Source organism: Pleurodeles waltl, chromosome 1_2, assembly GCF_031143425.1.
Source record: "Pleurodeles waltl isolate 20211129_DDA chromosome 1_2, aPleWal1.hap1.20221129, whole genome shotgun sequence".
In the NCBI taxonomy this organism is placed as follows: Eukaryota; Metazoa; Chordata; class Amphibia; order Caudata; family Salamandridae; genus Pleurodeles; species Pleurodeles waltl.
The window spans coordinates 317,715,075-317,740,394 of NC_090437.1; positions in this window are offsets into that span (position 1 = coordinate 317,715,075).

Sequence of the window (25,320 nt, forward strand, 5' to 3'; positions counted from 1 at the left end):
CAAAGAATGTCTTCGCCGCTCATGGTTTCTGCAAACTTTGCACACAGGACAAAGTGACGTAGTTGGTTAGTTTCATCAAGCACATGTACTGTGAATTAAACTTTTCTCTGTGTATGTAAAGTCATCAATTCTGAAGACCTTCCAGCTGTAGCTTTCAACATTGCCTAGTTTAAAATGCTTATTGTTTAGCAAATTAAACATAATGTGTAGTGCATCTCCAGACAGCAACAGGAGCTGAAGGATCTAGAACGCAGAAAGTGGTAGGGGCTATTGTATTCAAATTTGTGACATGTTTATTTGTAACTGGTTAATGTAATATCTGTGCTCATGTTATGTTGAATCTGCAGTTTTTCCTCATTAGCTATGTCTAATGTGTGTAAAAAACCCTGGTTTTGGGGGTAAGAATTTGACTTTTCCTCCAGAGATGCTGTTGGTTTCCTTTGTGAGACTGACTATTATAATTTAGGAATACTTCTTGATTTCCTCCTGAGACTCTTCATTTGGGAAAACCTTTACTTTTCCAATAGAGGTTCTGTCATTGTTCCTTGTGATACTGACAGAGATGTTCCTTAGACTTTAGGAACTTTGAATGATTAATTGTCCATTCTTTAATATTTTCCTGAATTGATGGGGTTAGCATGATTTCTGACAATATATTGTGCATTTATGTCTTTATGGCATTCATCCATTATTCTGTACCGCTTGATTAATGAGATTCTGTAATAAAATTATTTAACTTTCCCTCCGATCTGAAACTCAGTAATTGAATGGTCCAGTTACTATTTTATTAATGCCATTCTAATGAATTAAATGGTGAGGAGTGTGGTGTATTTTACAGTTAAATCAAGGATGCTTGTGTGGAACTCCTGGGGTAAATTTTGGGGTTTTAAGTTTGGGGTGCCACAGAATATTGGGATTCAGGTCCCACAATTTTGATGGATAATGTGTGCAACCTAAAATCACCCTTTTCTTCTTGAGGGTCCTCCCAAAACATCCTTAGAGTAGTCTTAAGATATTCCTGACCCTCTAATGCCCAGTCCAGAGGATAAAAGGGATTTGGAATTTTGCCAAGAGGTCTGGCATCAGAACGGAGACGCCTTAGAAGTGACAAGCAGTATGTTCCTTAACAATTTGGAGTGTAAGTATGAATAGGGTGTATTGATTATAAGAGTGTGCAGGACAAAGCTTTGCTTTTTTGACATTTGATGTGATTCTATTCAGCTGTACTTTCTAAAACGCTGTCCAAACGTCCTATGGGAAATTGCATAGGAAAATTTGTTTTGGGAACCCCTCTCCCCCTCCCAGTGTCACTCCCCCACCTGGTGGGTCACCATGAAACTTTCCAGGAAGGAGCTAAGGTGGATAAACTGTGTTTTTGGAAAGTTTCATGAAGATTCTTTAACAGTAGCATCACAGTTAAAATGCTCCTCCTATGTAAAGTCTGACTTAACTATAACTAAACAGTCTCAAAACACAAGTGGTCCCCAAGGGGGAAGTATAGCACTTGACTTCCACAGCAAAAACATTGAATGGCACCCTTCTCTCATGTAAGGATTGCTCAAACACTCAAAGTAATTTATTCATATTTACAACCAATCAGTGTAAAACAATCAATTCTTATCTTTGAAAAAACACAATCAATTCTTATATTTGAAAAAAACAGTGCTCCTATAATGTGATGGCGCAGTACAAAATGACAAGGTGAATACAAAGATACTACTCATAAAGTACCTGTGTGAATAGCAAACAATTGTAAACTTACACAGAAGTGTACATTTACCATTGTAAATCAAGCCCTAGAAGTGTCATGTTGCTACTACCAATTTTACGAGTGGAGTCTTTACAGTCGTAAAATTACTTAAAGTAAAGTTACACTTGAGGTCGTTATATACCAGAATTGTAGTAAGATTACTACAAAGTGTAAGTTTACCTTTGTGAATCAGGCCCAAAAAGTGTAAGGCATGACATGAGTAGAAGGTGAGTGATAAAAACCGAGCACAATGAGGACAATAATATGTTTTTTGCTTTTCCTTTGATTAACAGTAAGGTTGTGGTTGTTTTCGGCAAATATATCGAATGGTGTAGCTGAGCTGCCTTGTGTCATTTTGATATATCCTTATACATTATATGAACATGATTTTCTTGTAACTGACAAGGTCTGATGTCAGACATAACATATAAACAAGCACTGGAAATGCAGATGGGCCTGGCTTCCATTTTCAGTTGTGTGCGCCATACATGGTGGTGTGTGGGAGTGTGCGATTTGTATTTAATCCGTTTCACAGCGGCAGGAGGAAGGAAGCTGCTAGTCACTCTGGACCTGATTTATACTTTTTTAGCGCCGCATGTGCGTAATTTTTTGACGCAAAAGCTGCGCAAACTTACAAAATTCAATTATATTTTGTACGCTTGTGCTGCTTTTGCGTCAAAAAATGACGCAAATGCTGCGCTAAAAAAGTACAAAATAAGGCCCTAAGGGGCATATTTCTACTCCGTTTGCGCCGATTGTGCGTCAACAAATTTGACGCACAATCAGCGCAAACGTTGCCCCATATTTAAACTCTGACGCCCGAGCCCGCGGACGACAAAATTCCGCCGTGTGCGTCATTTCTTGGATGCGGCAACCCGCCCTGCGTTAATGATATGCAGGGTAGGCGTTCCCGTCCAAAAAACGACGCAAACGGCCGTGCGTCATATTTATGCTTCCGGGCAAAAATGACTCTCGGCCGGGAGGCGGAGCAAAAAAATTACGCACAGCCCGATGTGCGTCAAAATTTAACGCCTAGGTCAGGGCAGGCGTTAAAATGGGGCAAGCACACCTGTATTTAATCAGAACACACAGAACAAACAGCAGAGCAGCAGAGCAGCAGAGCAGCAACAGGGAGACATGGAGGTGATTCTTATCCAGCGTGCACGTAGACGCAGAGCCCAGCAGCAACAACAGCAGCTACAACAACACCAGCAGGGACCCCAAAGGCAGCGCAGAAGGCAGGAGAGGATATTCCGCCCAAGAACAACCCTTCAGGGCCTCAGGGAACATGACATCATCCAGAGGTACCGGTTGAACTGGCAGGCCATCCAGCAGCTGCTGCGCAACATTGAACAGCAGTTGGCCACCACTTTGGTGACACCCCGCACCATACCAACAGAAACAAAGCTGCTTGCCATACTTCACCTGCTGGCAAGTGGCTCATTTCAAACAACTGGTGCCCTGGTTGGCGGAATTTCACAACCATCATTCTCCGCATTTCTGCCAAAAGTACTGGATGCCATCATTCAACTGACACCCCGCCACATCTGCTTCCCTAACACACTGCAGAAGCAGCAGGAAACTAAACAGGGGTTCTACGCAATCAGTGGCTTCCCACACGTCCTTGGTGCAATCGACTGCACACATGTACGCCTTGTGCCACCTGCTGCGACTGAACACCTCTACCGCAACAGGAAGCACACACATTCCATCAACGTGCAGGCCATAGTCGATCACCAGGGATTGATCACCAACATCGTGGCTAAATATCCTGGGAGTGTACATGACTCCTTCATCTTCCGTCACTCTACCATCAACCAACACTTCCAGGATGGACGATATGGCAATGGACTACTTGTTGGTAAGTACAAAAACCTACTTATATACACACTGCACAGCAACCCTCTAGGACACACAACACATACACCACAACAGCAACATCTAGACAGGAACACACTGAGGTCCTGACATCACTAGCCATGTTTCTTAAGTCACCATTGAACCTGTCACACATCGGAAATTACTGTACAGCCTAATGTGAAGACATTAATGAGTGTGGTTGCCTAAATGTCACCTTGCAAATTGTAAGTGTCCCAATGACCTTTACATTAATACATTGCATAAGTTTCAAGGTATGGGATGTCCAGGGTACTTTGATATGAACGTGTTAACAACACTTTCAATTTTAACTGTGCATGGAACTATCATCTCACCCTCAGTGAAGACACACGGACGCCTGTATCACAAGTTACAATGCTAGGGAGGGCACAGTGTACTGAAAATCCTAAAACATACTGCTGACAAATGGTTAGCAGACAAACACTTACTCAGCCAAGGAAACAACACAATGCAGATGGTATAGCCTACAAGTATAGGATGTCACATTAGTACACAAAAGAGTCACAGACAACACAAGACAACTACTGCCATGAAAGGTCTTTTCAATAGTGCCAGCTACATCAACATGATCCCATTCTGTGTTTTTCTTTCAGCTGATCAGGGGTATGGCATCCAGCCATGGCTAATGACACCATTTGGGAACCTGAGTACTGCTGCAGAGCGGACATACAACGACGCCCATAAGAGGACACGCAGCATTGTCGAGCTGACCTTTGGGATCCTCAAATCAAGGTTCCGCTGCCTCGACATCACTGGCGGTAGCCTACTATATTCCCCCGAGATGGTCTGTAGGATCATACTCACATGTGCAATATTGCACAACATTTGTGTAAAAAGGAACATTCCCCTCCTCGAACCAGACCCATAGATGCCTGAAGACGAAGAAGAGGAGGATGCTGGCCTGCAACAGGAGGGGGAACAACCAAACACGGCTGCTGGAGTGCGTAGGCGCCAACACATTGTAAATAATTTCTTTGCATAATTATCACCATCACCACTTAATGCACTATTGTAAATAAACACTGATAACAAACACCACATTATGGTTTGGACTATCCATTTCTGCCCACCTTTAGCTTGAAATATCTGAAGAAGAATGTCATCTCATTGAGCAATAATGATATAACAATCATGACACAAAAAATTACACCACAAATGTAATGACCACCATACAATGGTCACATACACACACAATGTAAATGACAGACATCCTGTACAGTATACCTTTGAAGGGCAATAGCTGAGGACCACACATATGACACAAATACATGTAGTAAACATGGATCATCGCAGTAGATGGCACACAACTAAAACACCATCACTCAACTAGGGGAAAACAGGCCTCATACATCAGGCAGTTCACATGCTAATGCTTCAGCAACAGGAATGTAGTACTAGACTCTTGCCAACAGTAATTCCAACTACTTACTATCTTTGCAATGACTATCTGTCACTAGAGTTACATATAAGCAGAACAAACACAGCACAAGTGCTACACCTATGACAAGCATCCAGCACATCACATCCCATTTACATGTCAGCCCTTTTCTAAAAACATTACACACACTTGCAGCTGGTCACACCCCACCTGTCTGAAGAGGTCCCTGGAATGCTGATTTGTGTACACTGAGATTCCCTCATCTACATACACACACTCACAAGAGTCATCCAGTGTGCCACACCCTTTCCTATGCCACCATTGTCATAGTACCATCTCACTGCATGGAACTCAGCTCATATAATACACTGGCTTGGAGTTTTTAAGGCCTGGAATCACCTGTAGATTGATTCTTCTGTGAAAGGTACTGTAGGCTAATTTTCAGCAAATCCCATCTGACAGGACTAGTGAGACACTGATGGAGGCCACACCAGTGATCCCCTCCATGCACACCACCCAAATGTACATGCCCGTCCCTGCTGATGCCTCCTACTGCATACATGTTGGAATTTGAGCTATTACATCATTAAGCATTGCTACTAATGTTGCCGTAGAACACTTTATCAGGGTTCATGTGTCACTTTCAAAACAACACAGGACATACACAGTGTGACATGTCAACTGTCTACTGCCCCCTCTGACCAGTCCTAGTCAGAACACTGATCATGTAATTACTGAAAGAACTTGCTCCTGATTGAACCAGCATCCTGTCAGCCTGACTGGCACCTGTCCGTGGGTCACTCTAAAGATACCTGGGGTCCACCTATGGACCACACGTGCTGTCCAAAACCTCTTGTACCTCAGACACTAATTTGTCATTACCCTCATCAATGTATACTCAAATACATAGTACTGCATCATCTGACTGTTATTTGTATCAGATTTGTGACAGTGCCCTTGAATAGCTAAATCTTGGCCCTTCCGTTGCCTGGCCCTCATTAATGCCTAAACTACAAAGTGTGACAGTGGACCTGGACCATAGTGTTTGATGGTGTAAGTGGCCTCCATCCAAACCAGCAACCTCAGATAATGTCCATGAAAAGTCAACACATATGAGGACCCTGACTGTTCAAACGCTGAGTAACATTGTTCAAATAATAAAGATGAGTCGTGTGTGTTGAATACCAGCCATTTACTTCTGCACAGAGGCTATGATGTTTCCTGATACATTACCATCCACAGAGGCCAACTGGAGTACAAATGTTGCAATGACACATGCCGGATCCAGACACCTGAGACATTCTCCCACTCAGCACACCAAGGTTGCCCAGTTGAAAGTCTCATTACACGTTTTCAGTGACAGGGTGGGACCATCCATGTGTAGGTGACCATGTCCTCAATGGATTTTCTCAAATTTTGCTACAAACGATACCCAATAGAAACAAGATTAGCTGCCACTAACTCATGAGGATACCTGGACGTTACAGTGACAACATACACTCTGACAGTTGATACTGGATCAATATTGGACCACACACATGTACATGTACCATCCAATCAACAAAATGTTTGCAAGCAGCCGATCACAGTAGTGTCCCAGTTGTAACCTAGCAGGAAGAATGAAACATGCCACTAAACCAGGTAATGCATAAAGGGCCACATACATCAACAACCTATTTGCTATCATGACATGAGGAACGTTGAGATTTTGCAAAAAAATCAATGCAAAATGGTATGTCAGAATTCTCCAAAGAATCAATAGGGCAAACGTAAAATGGGCAAATGGGTTTACAGAATAGCAAACAGTGAATCATACCCTATTTGCTTCCATGGGCCTGCTGCTGAAGGTTTAGCATTACTGAATTTGGGTAACCCTTGGATAAATTTGCAAGTCTGGAAGAGCAAACCCTAGGGTGCTGGGGGCCTAAGTCCACCTCTGCTGCCCCCCAAATATACATTATTTATGCACATGTGAAGCACACACATGCATAAGGTGCATGTGTGCCCTACATGTCAAAAGTAAAACACATTTTAGATACATTAACTCGTAACTAGGACATGGTTACCCCCCAAAAATGTTTAGGCGACAATTGCACTACCTATTTGGCCTTTATATAATTTTGATTAGCTTGATAAATGTGGACACATTTTTGCTAAGGAATACATCCTGGTATCCCATTCAAATTTTCAAAATAACAATCAGCAATTACCTACATATGTGTACAATTATGAGTAATATCCATTCTGGCCAATCATTACCATTGCACTATGAATACCTTCTATACATCCTATAAGGGACTTTTGCCATAACTAACCCCAAATGTGTATCACTTAGCACCGTTTGGTCATGACAAAATTCATTTCTCAATTTGACAAATGAAAGACATATTTGTCATAATACGTCATATTTCCACGCATACAGCTTGTGCGTCATAATTTTTGACACACAGGAGTGCAGATAATGCAGAGTCAAAAATTAATTTCAAAAATAGATATCATAATATAATGCATAACATGGCCTCCACTTTTTTCCATTATGCGTCATATTTCCACGCATACAGCTTGTGCGTCATCATTTTTGACACACAGGAGTGCAGATAATGCAGAGTCAAAAATATTTTTCATATTTAGATATCATATTCTCCAGCGGCTTAATTTTCAACTCTAGAACTGTAAAATATGCCTCAAACAAATATATTCGACCAATGAAGAATTTTTTTTTGACTCTGCATTATTTGCACTCCTATACGTCAAAAAATATGACGCACAAGCTGTATGCGTGAAAAAATTACGCATAGCGGGGAACAAACGGCGGCCATTTTATGCAGGATGTGATGTAATAGCATATCCTGTTTACAGAATCTGTACCTGTACAGTGGGTGTACTTTCACTTTCACTTTGCAGTCTCAGATTATTCTAGACTGTGTGGCTGTGTGCAAAGTGTTGTCCTGTGTATTAGTGCTTTTGTGTCCAGTGTACCATCTCAATTGTGCTTTTGTCATCATTGTCTTGTTGTTGAATACTGTCTGAGTCTGTGTTGTATTATTTTGTCAAGTCCAGTGTTTTATTTATTGTCTGTGGGAGTCTGTTGTGGGTACTGTAATATAGGGGATAGTTGGGCTCTTCTTCTTAAGTTTTCTTTGTATTTCACCACTCTACCTTTCCCCATTTCCCCCTTTTCCTTTTTCTACAACTTTTTCCCCTTTGTCAGTGCTGATATGTCTGGTAGGCCACGGCTTTCCAGGATGGGTGAGGAGGAATTGGGGGGGGTTTATATGGCTTGTTTGCCATTTCCTCCCACTCATGCTGGAGGCTGGGCGTAGGGTGATACAGGGGTATCACACGGAGGCCCGTAAAGTCCGGTGGGGGAAGGTGCGCCATCACTTGGTCCGTCTATATGGTAGCCAAAGGAATGACCATCAATTGAAGCACCGCTGGGCTGATCTGATATCCAGGGAGCAAGATCTGCTGGACCACCTGGGAATCAGGATTGGTGGCCATGTTGGTGAGTACAGATCAATTACATGTGCACAATTTAAAGCTGTATGGTGACATGTGATGATTGTTACCCAATCTGCCAGATAAGTAGCTGACTGTGTGTAATGCTAGGGAAACCTACTGGGTAACTGATGCACAATGTGAAGGAAGACAAATGCTAGCAGTCAGGTAGCTCATGTTTTCTATACATACTGGTTGCCTGTAGCAGAATGTAATGTAGTGCTGCCTTTGTGTCAGACAAGCGACACATTAATGACGCAATTAGGACTCTACAGGTCACAATAGCCAGTGAAAAATGGATGTTGAAACATCATACCTACATATGTAGACGCCATAGCTAGACTGACATTTGTAAACCCTACATGATACTGAAAATGAGTGCTGCCTTCACGTCAATTGAAGTTAGCACTGTTGTCCACACATATGTCACATGTGTGTCTGGTTGGTGTGTATGGAAAATGTTCTTGGAAGTGCCATGCCTTGTCGTGATAAATGTGCTCCTTCACATCTAAATGTTACATGCCTGATCTGAGCATGTACCATATTTGTTAAGGACTCAGGTGCCCTCAGCTAACATTTAAGACTGGTATTTATTGACACTTGTGCCCAAATCAGAATAGGGATTGCAGTCCAAAGGTATGGACTAGGGTACAAACATCTATGTTTGGTGCCAATCACTATTGTTAGGACACATCAATGTATGAAACTGTAACAACATGAGGTATTGCCAAAGTACCTGGCCCTCTGTACTATGTACCTATCAGTCACATATGTGTCATGACCACATAGGCTGTTTGAGTTTGAGAGGTCAGGCAGTCCTCAAGTAACCATCTTTTGGATGTCTCTGTTGGATGCACATGATGAGATGAATGCACCCCTATATTGTTGCAGCATACTAATGGAGGTGCATCTTTGCCACCACATGACTGTCCAGGCCACTGCATGTGTGTAGTAGGGTGTGTAATTGTAGCAGGAGACTCATCCGATGTAAATGTTGCGCATGAATAATTCCATGCAGTATGAGCATGTGTGAAAGGGTTTCTTTACTCATGTCATATTCTCACATTGTCTTTGTAATTGCAATTGTTCGTCAGTGCACGGATTCTGAGTATATTCTTCCTTCCATGCTTTACAGGTGGACCTGCACCGTACACCGTGGGAGAGGTGGCTCATTTTGAGGACCCCGACACCTACAGTGAGTGTTGCATGTGTGGTATTTTTAATGTTTGCTGGTGATGCATAATGGACTACTGTGTGTTCAACAGATTTCAAGGTTTGATGCGCTGCCCATTCATTAGTATTGTTCCATTATTGGGATTTCAGTTATCACTACATTTTGAGTTGACCTATGCTTATCCATTTCTCTGATTTTGGGTCTGTAGGCCATTCCTGTAGGGCCCGCTATGGGGAATGGGGTGAGTCATGTGGAATACACTAGTTAATGTAAGAGTTGCTCTGGGACTTGTCTCGGACTGAGTCTGCATTTCAGACTGACATTCTCCCAGATAGCTTCTGCAAATGGCTTGTCAGAAATCTGCTGCTTCCCTAGTTAACGATGGACTGAGTACACTGTAGGTTGGATCTTCCGGGGGCATGTACTTCCACAAGTTGTACTAGAAGTGTGTGGGACTAGAGTGCAACAGCCTAGGTGTACATGCTACTCATGATCATGGGTGTTATTGCTCCTCTGTGTCTGTAGAAAAATATGCCTCACTGGTAGTATGTGATGTTGGCCTAAGTGAGTACATTTTGACATGTGTGGACCTTGGATAGGACAAGGTTTAGATGACTCCGATTTGTTGCTAGCCCTTCACTGGTGGTGTGTGTGTGGAGGCAAAAACATGTTGAGCTTTATATACACTCCTGGGTGTGCATTGATTATGGGATTGTTGGATGTTCTTCCCACCCCCCCCTCAAAGTCAGCCATGTGTTTGGGAATAGGGTACCTAGGACTGTAGCAACCAGTATGTTACACATACTTGTGACCATTTGAAACTTTGTTTTGAACCTAGTGTACACACTCGGTTATGGCACATGAGTTCTATACTAGCAAATCCAATTACAAATCTCAGATATTGAGGGTTGTGATTGTTATCACATACACTGACATATGGAGTCCAGGCAATAGGCGGAGGAGGTGCAGCCATAATGTCAGCTGCATTAGTAATTTGTATGATGAGAAGTTTAGGCTGATGTCACCCATCATGTAGATAATTGTATATGCTATGTGTGAGATGCCCTTTGTATGCAGGCTTCCCATGTACTTCCTCTGAGAGTTTCAATGATCTATATGGTGATATGAGCTGTTACAACTACAGTAAAAGTAATTTCCAATTGACCCATTGTGCTATTCCACCCAATGCATTTCCTATGGTAAATAGTTGCCCTTTCTCTTCACAGCTGCAAACATGAGTGCCGCACAGAGGCATGAATTTGAGAGGCGGGCCATGAGGTACCGACACATCCTGCAGGTGCAGTCGGGGTTCCGACGGATGGCCCGAAAATACCAGGCGGATCGGGCCTCCGGAGCATGGTGGGCCTCACCACAGGGTGGCCCAACGTTGCCCACTACAGCCACCACCACCACAACCACCAGTTCTCCCCAAGTGGTCCCAGCAACGGCGGGGACAGTTGTCCCTGCCTCTGCAGCACGACCAGGACCCAGCAATATAAGAGCTGCAGGACAGTACAGTGGGCTACAATCAACTCCCACGCAGAGCACCTCTGCCGGCACACAGACAGCAGCAGCACCCCCAATTGACCCTGCGGCATTCCAGGCTTTAGACCGCAAAATGGACAAGTTCATTAGGAAGGTGGACAAGCTGAGCCAGGATGTGGCCTACATAAAGAAGCGGGTCAGGTCCATCAGGCGGACCCTACGGAGGGCCAACCTCTAGGACCTATATGGTCTATTTTAATTTATCCCTCCCCTCCCTCCTCTTTCCTTTTTATCATGATAGGTGGGTTTTGGGGATTAGTATTAGGTTAGTATAGGTTGTTAGCTTAGTTAGTGTTAGGGAGGAGGGTGGGGGGTCCTTATTCTTTCTATTTTTCATTATTGAGTGTGTGGGTGGGTGGGGGTCAATGTTGGGGTTCCTGTCTGTTTAGAAAAAAAGAAAAAAAAAACATTATTACAAAAAAAAATACAAAAAAATATATGATTGTTTAGGATAGTATAGTATGTGTGTAGGTTAGTATGTGTTGTCCTGCATGTGTCCTGTCTCATAATGGTGGGTGGGGGGGTTGATGTTTAGATTGATTTGTTATATGTGTAGAGTAAGTTTAGCTTAGGTTAGTTAGGGACAGTTGTGGGTTAGGAGTAGTCAGGTTGGATTAGTGTAGGTATGACTTTTCCCTTAGTTGCCTCTGGTGTAAATACTTATGAATAAATATATAGTTAACCCTTTGCATTATGTGTTAACTGCTACTTGATCATGGCCTTGCCATCAGTGTAGTGATTGCTGTTCTATGACATTTGTGTCCTATGCTACAAACCAAAGAAATAAGAGGTTTAAAATGGCGCCTACCCCTGTGCTAACTTGGTAAGTATCCACCATTTGATAGAACCACCATTTGGAGTTTACATGGATCCCAAAGGATTTGTGTTGATGAGTATGTTTTCAACATCACATAGTGTGCTTCCAGACTTGGTATTGTGGGGAATTTTTTAGGTCGGACTGCAGTGTGATGTTCAGGGACATCTTTGTAGATGAGGTGTTGTTAACACTCTTGTCTTCTTGTCCTCATTACTGACATAGATCATGTGTGCAACAATTCAGCATGACTTCCCTTCTTGGAAGTTTACTCAGAAAGGGTGATTGATGATGTGTTTAGTTGTGTTTGCTTAGATTAGACTGCATGATTTAATGTTTTAGTATTGCATGGTGTCCACATTTATCAGCCACCATTAGTTGACTTTGATTGCTATTGATGGAGTATTATTCTGTCCAACACAGCATGATTGTGTGTGGTTTCTCCCTTCATCAGTTATTCTCCTCAGGATGGTCAGGCTATGATGCAATCCTGGCCACAGCACAGATGTATCAGACTACATGATGTCAGGACAGTTGTATTGACAAGCTACATGGTTGTCACACAGGCACTTTTGAGTTATCTACTGCACAGTTGATGTGTCAAATTACACAGAGACATATTAGGTGTGCAAGTGCTATTTATTGATAGGTGCTGTAGTGGAAAATGTACATTGTCCATGTTTGCTGAGTCCGTTATAGTGCAATCTTACATGGTGATCCTACAGAAGGGGTGTGGATGATGCTCCCGACATGCTGGGGTGATGTTACCAACAGTGCTGAGGGACAGGATTTGCCAATTAGTAGGAGAGAGACATTCACTGGCAATGCTGACAAGTCATACAGTGGTTAGCAGAACAGTCTTTGAGTATAGTTGTAGTGAGACTGGCAATTGACAAAACATAGGACCTTGGTCAAAGTAGGCCATGGTGCAGGGACTAGTGCTTCCGGGTACTCTTCCGTGTGAATGTGATCTGTTCCATGTCTTCTTCTTCTGATGTGTGTGTTGCCTGCTTTGTCCTTGCTGTTGTTGGTTGTGAAGGGGCAACACACACCTCAGTGTTAGAAGACGTGGAGTCAGACTTCCCGGTGACGGCTCCCTGTGAAGTTCTTAAGGGCAGTACTGCAGCAAGGAGGGCCTGCTGGTTTTTGAGAATAGCAGCTACATCACAATGGTAGGCAGCCAGGTCGGCCCTGAGGGAGTCATGATTGCATTCGTGCATGCAGTGGAAAGTTTGGGGTGCGAGGTGTTGTGGCAACTCCCTTACTGCAGTGGTGAATTCCTTTACAGTTTCTTGTAGTCCTTGCAGTATGGATGTTAGGGCTTGCATAGCTGCTGCCTGATCTGCAGATGACATCATGCATGAGCGCACCCCCTCAAGGCTGGCTGCCATATTTTGCATCCCCACCCACACCTCCTTGGCCAGCTCCCGCTGTACTCCAACTACGGTTCTTTCAAAGCTGGTGCCAGTGTCGTCAGAGTCCTCAGCTGTGGAGGAGCTGACAGGTCTTGCAATTGGGGTGGTGGGTGGTTCTTCTGTGATGGCTGCTTGTTCTGTGCTCCTCCTTGTGACTGAAGGTGGGGTCTGGAGGGTTTCAATGACCTTTTGAATGGTCTCCTGGGGAATGTTTATGGGCTCGTCATCCATGTCATCAGGGAAATCAGGGACAGGCATATCGGCAGGAGATCCATGTTCCTCTGCAATGAAACAGGGTACAATTAGTGTGTCTGTGTTGTGACAATTTTGACGTAACATGCCAGCCTTTTGATGAATTTACTTTGTGATCTTGTTTGGTATTGGTATCTGCTGTCCTTCATATGGGCATTGTTATAGGCCTATGGCCCACCTGTGTGTCACATGTATGATATTGAGTCATCAGACTTGTCTGCCTAATCGCCTCTAGGTGTTGCTTTGAACCAAATAGGGAATAGCCATCTTTTTGTCCAATCCCTGATTGTTCACATTGACTTTAATGTAATTGACATGTGGCATATCCTATGCATGGCAATGTTATGATGTGATATGGATGTAGACATTGTAAATGTGTCCTGCTGATGTTGGGTAATGTGTGTTACATTGGATTGCCCTGATTATCGTATCAATGTCCTATTTGGTCCTCTGACTGTGCAGGTGTATTTAAGTGACCAGTTCCAAGTGTCCCCTCCTCAATGCTGTTGTCTGAGCAGTATTACATTTGTGATGTTGCCTTGTTAGCCAGGCACGGTAAGGACCCTGAAATATGCAGCATGTGTGTAACCTTAGTGCTGTGTCGCTCCTATTGATGTTTACTTTGGCTGATGTATGTGACAACTATGGGCATTGACATATGAGTGTACTGGGGCCTTTGTCTTGTATCAGGAGATTGTTGCAGATGTCATCCTCACCCCCTAATTTAGGTATGTATGTTCCATGGGGAGGTTACTGCCATTGGCTACTATAGCTGCACAGAGATCAGAGGTGGTAGTGTCAACTGTTGTTGCAGTTACATTGCAGTTGTTGTTTTGGCTAGAGGATTGGTGATAGGGCCCTAGTTCATGTAGGAGATATTTTGGCTGACCAGTGCCAGGATGTAAGTTTGACGTAGTGGCCTTCCCTCCTGTCGAGGCTTTCCCTTTGCTCCATTGTTGTCATGACAGGATGCCCCCATGGGACTGTTGTTGGTGTTGTGTTATGTTGTGCCCCAGCTTCTGTAGGGGCATGCCCCCCTGCCATACTCCTTTACCCATGCCACTCCATGTATATGATGACTTACATGCAATGTGTAGTAGGTATTTCCCCCCCTGCTTACAGTCAACATTATAGTATTTTTAATCCCCATGCGACTTACCCTGCATGTGGGTTGTCTCGTGGTAGTCTGCACTGTCCTGTCCTTGAATCCCTGTGACGATCTCCTCGGGGATGACGGCTGCGACCATCTCCTCCCTATGGTCCAGGGCCTCCTGGTGTGCTGGACTCCCACCTCCTGTCTACAGTGCTGCCTTCCTGTTCCTGGCCATTTTTTCCTTTGTCATACGTTTGCAGTCATGCCAGCGTTTCTTACACTCTGGGACTGTTCTGCGTACTTCTGCCACACTGTTGATCTTGTCAACAATTTGTTGCCATATGGCCTCTCTCCTACTGATTGGCAACTTAGAGGTGATGAACAGTTGGTGCTGGTGTTCTGTCACCTCTTTAACCAGAATTTCCTGCTCCTCTGCACTGAAGCGACACTTTCTTTTTTTTCTATATATGTCCTGGTTCTTGTATGGATCATCCTGGCTGGTTCCTGGTCTGCTGTCATCTTCCTCGGGTCTGTAGTGGCATCTGGGATCCATTTTGGCTCTCCTCTGCTGAAAGGGCAGTGTTCGCGGGTATTTTTGACGCTATTGCGTAAAAAAAACGGCGCATATCCGGGTTGCGGTGTCGTAAATCGACCCACAGTCATTTACGTTGCGTTAACGTCGTTTTCCTTTACGACTTGACGCCGCGATGTCCGTAAAAAAAAATGACTCCCACCTGTTGATTGCGCCGCCGTGTGTCAAAGTATAAATTTGACGCCCGCACAGCGCATCGAAATGGCGTTAGCCGGCGGTAAACAATTTTACGCAAAACTGCGGCCACGCAGTTTTGCGTCAAAAAGTATAAATATGGCCCTCTGTATCCTATCAGTTTTTGGTGCCCAGTGATTGCCCTCTGATGAGAACCATAGAACGAACAGCATTCCACGTCTCCAGTAACTCATTTGTTTTGCTGTCTGGTGAATCAATGACGTGCAGTGAAAAAATAGCAAAAAATGACTTCTTTCTGAATGCAATGCCTGTATGAGATAAATGAATGTGATAAGGCATCTAGGCCCATATTTATACTTTTTGACGCACAACTGCGCCAACGCAGTTGTGCGTCAAAAATTTTACCGCCGGCTAACGCCATTCCAACGCGCCATGCGGGCGCCTTATTTATGGAATGACGTTAGCCGGCGCTGCGGACTGGTGTGCGTCAAAAAAAATGACTCACACAGACAGCGCCGGCGTATGGGAAAATGGGAGTTGTGCGTCAAAAAATGGGGCAGGTCAGGTCTGAGGCCAAATTCAGGCCTCAAACCGGATTTGCGCCATTTTTTTTTACGCCGAACCTCCATTGACATGACTCCTGTCTTAGCAAAGACAGGAGTCATGCCCCCTTGCCCAATGACCATGCCCAGGGGACTTATGTCACCTGGGCATGGTCATTGGGCATAGTGGCATGTAGGGGGGCCCAAATCAGGCCCCCCTATGCCACAGAAAAATTCTGAAAAAAATACTTACCCGAACTTACCTTTATTCCCTGGGATGGGTCCCTCCATCCTTGGGTGTCCTCCTGGGGTGGGCAAGGGTGGCAGGGGGTGTCCCTGGGGGCTAGGGAGGGCCCCTCTGGGCTCCTTCCGAGCCCACAGGTCCCTTAATGCCTGCACTGACCCAGGCGTTAAAAAAACGGCGCTCATCAGGCTGTGCGTCATTTTTTAAGGCCCACCCCTCCTGTGTGTCAAAATGACGTCAGAGTATAAATATGGGGCAAAGGCCTTAAAGTCATTTTTTGGAAGGGAACGCCTACCTTGCATATAATTAACGCAAGGCTGGTTCCCCCTTCCAAAAAATTACGCACATGGTGGAATTTTGATGCCCGCGGGGTCGGACGTCAAAGTATAAATATGGGGCAGGGTTTGCGTCGATTGTGCATCAAAAATTTTGACGCACATTCAGCGCAAACAGAGTATAAATATGCCCCCTAATAACTAAAGGTACTTTTCATTTGTAAAATACTCCCTCATACGGTCTAGAATAATACAGCAAGCAGCCAATCGCTTGGTGAGTGAAAAAGTATATTCCGGTAAGATGATTCAAGTTTCGATCGTGTGGGGATACAAGCCAAGTAAGCCAGTGGTTGAAGGGGCTGACCCAAAGCTCACCCTATGTACATTGTAAACAATAGGTCGCAGGTGCTGGCAAGTCAGACCCATAGCACTATTTTCGTTAAGTTCTGAGGTCAAAATGCTTTCTGTCAGAGGCACACGTTTTTAGACATAGTTTGAGTCATTTCCCAGAGAAAAAAGCTATTCCCACATGTGATAAAATGAAGGATCGTCGTGTGCTTCGTTTCACATCGCTTTGTTCTCACAGGTTACAATAACTACGTGATGAGTAAACAGTTGGGGGTAGGTCAGGAAAGCAGGAAATAGCATGCTCAGTCACATTTTAAAGCAGACACCCAGCAGTGAAAGTAACTGAAATTTACTGTATCAAACAGTATTTCCTATCTGCTTAATAATTGGTTTGATTCACTTTTACAGAGAACTATACACATCTTCCAGCGCCCCCTTCAGTCTCGGACCCTCTTAAAACACGGATACGCTGTTAGCTGATTCTAGACTTCTGATATCCATATCTAATTCTATCCTTGTCCTGGAGGGAAAAATCACCGACGGTGTTGGTTTATTTAATAAATGGATTACTCACACAGTGAATTAAATAGCGCCGGTAGCCTCTCCTAAAAGGAAGCCAAATCACAGCTCCTTGGTTTAATCAGCCCAATGCTTGTGTTGCTACAATTGGAACGAAAGTGGCCGGATGCCTGTAACCTGGAGGGCCTTCTCACCTTTAGACTGCAATTACAAACCTATCATAAGCTGATTAAGTCGGCAGAAAGGTATACTTTTCCACTCAATTTGCGGAAGCTCATTCCGATCAAAAGATAATTTTCAAGCTCGCCAAGTCTTTTCTTAAAACTAATGGGTTGGCAAGGGAGATCCCAACCTCCCAAATGCCATGCAATCAGGGCCCTTTTTATTTGTAGAAAAAGTTTGAGCTATCCAACTAGACTTTACAAATCAGACACCAACGATAAATGATAGGATCATAAACGATTCCTCGAACGAAGGGTCCGACACTCTATGAGACTTTCAAGAAGTTACACTAGACCAATCCTGTCAGCCCATCTTGTCCTGTAAAATGTGATCGCCAAATGACCCCTGTCCCCCCTGGGTTTTTCATAGGGTTGTCGATATAGTCAACCTTGTGATGAATGAGATCTTGAACAACTCACTAGCCACTGCATAGGTGCTTGCAGAGTGGAAGCTGGCAGTTGTAAAACCCCTGTAAAAAAACGTTAGTGGGCCCTAAGAAGCATCCAATTCGCGGCCAATCTTTTACTTCCCACAATGAGCAAAATGATTAGGAAACTGGTCAATGACCAATTAATCTTGTTCTTCGAAAATGCAAATCTATTCCATCCATGACAGGTTTCTACCTGAAACACTTCACTGAATCTGCTCTGTTAGAAGTAGCTGATACATTGAAATTGATGTTGGATTCAGAGAACAATGCAGTGTTGATTTTGTCACACTTATCACTGCATTTGATACCATCTCCCATGACATCCGGCTCCACAGGATCAGAGAGTGCAGGATTTCTGGATCTGCACTCTCCTGAATAAAATCGTTCCTTACAGGTCGAAGACAAATAGCCACACTGTGGCCCTTTTCTTCTGCAGAAATAGCAGTAACCTTAGGGGTCCCTCAAGGCTTACCATTGATCCCGGTGTTATTTAACATCTACATGCCCCCCTGATGTCTTTGATTACCTCCTTTGGCATAGATGCTATTTCTTATACGGATGATACTTAGCTGACCCTATGGCTGGACAAAGCATCCTTTAGGTCAGAGCTGAATTTTAAAAATTGTCTCACAGCAGTCATGCAGTGGATGCAAGTCAACCATCTGAAATTAATACTGTTCGGCAAGACCAATTTTTTGACCCCTTCCAAATGGTGGCCAGAACCAGCCCCCCCCGCCACCGTGGAGGTGGCCAGAAATTTGGGAGTAAAATTTGACTCCTCCATATCTTTCCATCCTCAGGCCCCTATAGTGGCTAGCACATGTTTTACCTTAATAAAATCACTGAGGAAATTCTTTGATCTTCTTCCACTGCCAGCCAGAAAGGCTTTGGCCCACGCGCTCATAACTTCCAGACTGGACTACTGTAACAGTCTGCATGCTGGATCCTCTAAACAGACTGTTCAGAAGCTCCAAGTTGTTCAGCATGCAGCCTGTAGATTGGTTCTAAAACTTCCCAGATAATCTTCTGCTTCAGGGGCCCTGAAGGTCTTACACTGGCTGCCAGTACATAAGAGGGCACTGTTTAAAATTCTCCTGCTGACTTTTAGAGCCTATAAAGCTATGGATCCGAGATATATGGCAGCTAGGTTCACTCACTACATTACAAATAGATTTGTTAGATCTACACACGCAAATCTGCTCAAGCCAGTCCCCATCTTATTAAGAACTAGTGGAGGTAAATCTTTTGCAGTACTAGGCACCAACACCTGGAATCATCTTCCCAGTTCATTAAAATTTATTGATTCCAAAGCAACCTTCAGAAAGCAGTTAAAGACATGGATCTTTGCAATCCCCCATACATTATGTTACTCTCTTATTCTCTGAAGAAGGTGCTTCTTAGTGTTCTGACCTTGTACGTGTGTGAGTTGTGTGGCCTTCTGTATAACACCAATATGCTCCTTTGAGAGTGGTAGTGCACTTTATAAGTATTCAATTCAATTCAATCTGCTTTAAAAACATACAGCACAGATATATCTTTCCCCTGAGTGACTATGACAGCAAATTTTGAGGTTTGTGGTATCTGTCCTTGATCCTTTAAGTGATTAGCAATATCCTTATAGTGTACTGTAGGAGTGTGTTACAGCATAGATAACACAGATAACATTGCATTAGTTTGTTATAACAATGACAGGGAACCTTAGTAAGTTTCTTTTCAGATGGTACTCCATCCACCTTGGCCACCATTCACTACCTTAGCCTTAGATCAGATATCTTCCCAGTGCCTAATTTGTGGAGGCGGTTGCAAGTGATTGGAACAGGTAGAAGCTTTTGGGTAATAAGACTTCATTTTTCATCTTCAGTCTTTGACCATGAACAAGACCAAGAAAGCAAAAAAACTGGAAAGGAAGAAAGAAGAGACACATAGGAAAAAAGTGACAAATGGAAATTCGAGGAATAGAACATAGACTGCAAGAATCAAATAAAAACAAGCATAGGAGAGTGGTATGAAGTTGCACCAGACGGTGGTTGGTAACCTCAACATTTAGCATGTCATTGACAGACCCATTTGCTCCCCTGCATTTAGTATTATATTTTTTCAAATGTTCAAATTGAACACTAGGTCTTATTACGTAGACACAATTGCTGGCTAAAAAGGAATGGAAATACCTCACTCCTTTCACACTAAAGAGGAGAAATGAGGGGCACCTTCCAACACCAATCCAGCACCAAACACTTAGATCCTATTGCACTACCTGTTTAGAGAAAAAATACCCAATCTGACCCTGCCATATAGTAGTCTTAGTACCTGATAGTTGGTAAGTCCTACCTCTGTCATGCAAGACCTATCTCAAGTATCTCTGTGCAATGTACCCATCACAAGTTCCTTTGGCCTGGATCCAGGTGTTGGTTCACCTAAAGCAGAGTGTAGAAATTCAGGGGCATATTTAAGTAAAGTGGCTCTGCACCTAGTGCAGCGCCACTTTCCTTGCGCCCCTTAGCACCTCCCTACACCCACCATGTGTGCGCCATAACTAAGATACTGCACACCATGGCGCAGGGTAGGGGGCAATAGCATAATTTTTATTGATGCTTTCGATGTACACTGCAGGTGTAGTGCCAAAATATTGGCGCTACTCCTGCAGGGTACATTGGGTCCCATGATAAATAATGGAAGCCCCCTTTTAACGCCTGCTCTGAGTTAAAAGTACCGTAAAAAATGACACAAGAAAATCTGTTAGATTTCCTTGTGCCATTTTTTTGTCCACCGTAATGGGGGAATGCCCCTTTGCATACATTATACCTGGCGCAAGCATAATGTAGTGCAAAGGGTTACAAAGTGGTGCAGTGCATTCATTGCGCCACTTTGTAAATATGGCGGAAGGATTTTGGCCTCGGTGGGCCATATTAGCATAAAAAATAATGACGCTAATGTGGCGCAAGGTAGCGCAAGGGGCTTATAAATATGCACCTCAGTGTTTAGGGCTAAAGCCAGAGAAGGGTCCATGAGTCAATAGGGGCAACAGTCTAAGACTAACTCATAAAGACGTACTCAAGCACTCCAGGCTCCTCCTCCTCCAAAGAGGCAGCCCTAGCAAGTAAAACGATAACGTTTCCTAACATTGCTAATATACAAACTCCCACTTGCCTAGACTTCACATATTTTTCCTCTTACGGTGCATATAGTCTAGCATAAGCTTCTCCTTAGGCAAGAACTGCAATGCATGGGGAGCATAAAGCATTTCACCTGCGTTTCTTGGCCACCTGTTGATTTGCAGGCCATTTAGGCACTTGGGTTGAAAAAGAGACAAAAGACACAATTGGAGGTCCCTGAAGACATTACAATCTTCTAGAGGTATGTGAAGCCCAAGGATTGGGAATCTGAAGACTTGTTTAAGTGACCACAAAGTAAAAGCAATATTGTTTTAAGGACTAGTATTATGAGGGATGAACAAGCCACATGAAAAAGAAAGCACACATTGTCAATGTTGTGATATTTTAGGCAAACAAGGTTTCATTACAGAGCTTTTGTTGAGCGTGTTATGTATTTTTTATTAGGGAGAGCACAGTATATGCCAAACATTGCAAAGTACATTTGATATTTCCACTTTGTGATTTGACAAGTATACAAAGTTATCTTCGAATCAATTGTTATACGTGTGCTTTAATGTCTTTCTAGCACCTTAAAATAAAGAAATGCATGGCTTTTGCTAACTATATTTTACTACCTCAAAGCCTTCATTTCATTACAGTCAGCTGCTTCCTGATAATTGCATGATTCCATTAATTACTTTACCATCCCTGATAATCACGAACATTACAATGAGTGTAAATGCCAATGCGAAATGTTAGAAATGGGGTTTGTGGTTGGCTAGGGTGAGCACCTAAGCCACTCTTCTCAGGACAAGTAAGATACACACCGAAGATAACCCACGCTCAACCCCTGGTAGCTTGGCATAGAGCAGCCAGGCTTATCCTCAGAGGCAATTTTTGAAGGGTTTGCACAACACACTCACACCAGTTTCACAATCAACACACCACAAAAGAGACTCCACACAGGATTATAGAAAAATATATCATATTTTGTACACATCATAAGACCAAAACAACATGAATCATGATTACTGTGCAGATTAGGCACATTTCTGAGATTATACTCATTATCCTGACAAGACAAGTCAAAACGACATGCATTGGCATATCAGGGCATGAAATGCAGCAGTTCATAGAATAAAAACAGCTGCGTCATCAATACTGCACATATTATGTAAATCCTGACAAGGCAAGAATCACAACAACATCCATTAGGATCCTAGTGCAGGTTTAAGGCATGGACATCCAGTTGCTTACGCCAGAGCACATGAATCCTCACGAAACCCTAGGGCACAGTGCATCTGGTGCTCCTATTAGTTATCATGCAGTAATTTGTAGAATTCTAAAATGGAGGCCTCCGCCAAGGTCTTTCCCTGTCATGCCCACACCTAGTTCCTGGGCATCAAGTGCCCGAGCACGTGCAGAAAGTTGGGAGGGGGTGCATACACACCTGTGAAATCATGTGGAGAGGCCTCTCTGGTCCTCCCCACCATTAGGTTCCCAAGGAAAAGCAGCCACTCTACCCCCCAAAATGAGGAGAGGGAATGTTAGGGGATCCAAGGTGGGCCCCTCTGATCCGAGTGCAGTAGCGATGGCAGTATAACCAGTTGTGAGGGGCATAGCAGGACCACCCAGCAGAACGTGGACAGCGGGTCCGCTCCAGTTAAAAACAAAGGGGCCAACAACTCACTGGGGCCGCTTCTGGTCCACATGGTAAAGACAAGCCTGTCTCTGGTGTCGCGCTAAGGCTCCTCAGGCTGGGCTTTGCCACAGGCATCTTTAGCGGCTGTCAGGCACTTTCCTTGTGAGAGGAGGGGCCGCGTTGAACGAGGTTCTCACACGGCCGACGTTGCTCTCCACTTGAGCGGCTTCTCTATAGAAGGGGTCCCCTCTGGAGGATTCCACACGACCGGCAAAGGTTTCCCCCCACCACGAAGATGGTGCCACTGGATGGCACTTTTCCCTTTTAGGTGTTGTACATTGTGGCCCCCTCACTGGGGGGGCACATTTGTCGTAATACACCAGCTGCTCCTCGTGAAATCCAGACATGTAGCAGTGCTCAGGGAAACACTGAATGGTGGGGCACGTGTTGTTACCATAAAGGTGAAGCGTTTCAGTATGAGCTGGTTACAGGAAAGTTGGAACGCTCAAAACACGCTAGTAGAGTAAGGATGAAACGCTCACCAGGCGCTATCTTGGGGGAAACAGTAAACACAAAAATGAAGAACTCACCATGCGCTCATATGCAGGGGAAGCCAAGGAGCAAGAAATAGCGTTCCCTATGCACAGGGCGCCTTGGGGGGTATTTGGGGGGCACAGATGGGCATGAAGGCCAGCACACTGAAGCAAATAAGCTTTCTGGTGATTGCTCCTGGCAACTCAGCAGGGCTGAGTGCCCCCAAAGTCAGGGAACAGCTGGCAGCAGGGCAACAGGCAGACAAACAATCCAATAAGTCCTTTATGCCACCCAGAAGACAGCAGGCAGCAGGGGGACAACAGCTGCTCCTCGTGAAATCCAGACATGTAGCAGTGCTCAGGGAAAACACTGAATGTTGGGGCACGTGTTGTTACCATAAAGGTGAAGCGTTTCAGTATGCGCTGGTTACAGTAAAGTTGGAACGCTCAAAACACGCTAGTAGAGTAAGGATGAAACGCTCACCAGGCGCTATCTTGGGGGAAACAGTACACAGAAAAATGAAGAACTCACCATGCGCTCATATGCAGGGGAAGCCAATGAGCAAGAAATAGCGTTCCCTACGCACAGAGCGCCTTGGGGGGGTATTTGGGGGGCACAAAGGGGCAGGAAGACCAGCATACTGAAGCAAATAGGCTTTCTGGTAATTGTTCCTGGCAACTCAGCAGGGCTGAGTGCCCCCAAAGTCAGGGAACAGCTGGCAGCAGGGCAACAGGCAGACAAGCAATCCAATAAGTCCTTTATGCCACCCAGGAGACAGCAGGCAGCAGGTGGACAACAGAAGAGCAGTCCAGTTGAGTCCCTTGTACAGCTTAGCACTCCTTCTGACAGAAGTTCAGCCCCAGTTCCAAAAGTAGTCTTCAAATCATGGGGTCAGAGCCCCTGTACTTATACTAAAAAATGTCTTTGTTCAAGAGGTGACTTCAAAAGGACCCTTTCCAGTAAAACACAACCCCCTTCCAACGAACCCTGTCTCCATACATCAGAAGGGGGTAATCAGCCCATTGTGTGAGGGCAGGACACAGTCTATTGACATATAAGGTGTGAACGACCCTCCTTCTCCTCAGCCCAGGATGACGATCAGTATGCAGATGCCTCTTCTGTCTCACCCATCCCCTCCTGTGTTGTGGCTGTCTCGAAAGCATGCACCAAGTGTAGCAGTCACTCCACACTGGATGTGGATTGGAGTCAGGATGCAAAGCACTTAGAGTTATAAGCACAGAGAAATGCCACTTTCTAAAAGTGGCATTTCTAAAATAGTAATGTAAAATCCAACTACACCAGTAAGGAGGATTTCTCACTACCATTCCAAACATACCAAACATGCCCACGCTACTCCTCACAGATCAGAAACGTAGACATATATAAGGGATTTTACACTGCTAACCTGTGAGAGGAGCAGCCCTCACAGTAGTGAAAAACAAAGTAGGCTGTCACTACTAGGCCATTTAAACATATAAGTACATGTCCTACCTTTTACATACACAGCAGCCGGCCATTAGGGATATCTAGGGCCTACCTTAGAGGTGACTTAGGTATAGTAAAAAGGGAGTTTAGGCCTTGGCACTTAGTTTGACTTGCCAAGTCAGTGTGGTAGTAAACTGTGCATGCAGGCCTTGTTGTGACAGGCCTGAGACAAGTTTGAAAGGCTACTTTAGTGGGTGGCACAATCAGCACTGCAGGACCACTAGTAGCATTTAAATTACAGGCCCTGTGTACATGGTATATCACTTTACAAGGTTCTTACAGGTGAATTAAATATGCCAAACAGGTGTAAGCCAATTATGCCAAGTCTTTGGGGAGAGAGCACATGCACTTTAGCACTAGTTAGCAGTGGTAAAGGGCCCAGAGTCCTAAAGCCAACAAAAAGAGGGCCAGAAAAATAGGAGGAGAAAGACAACAAGTTTGG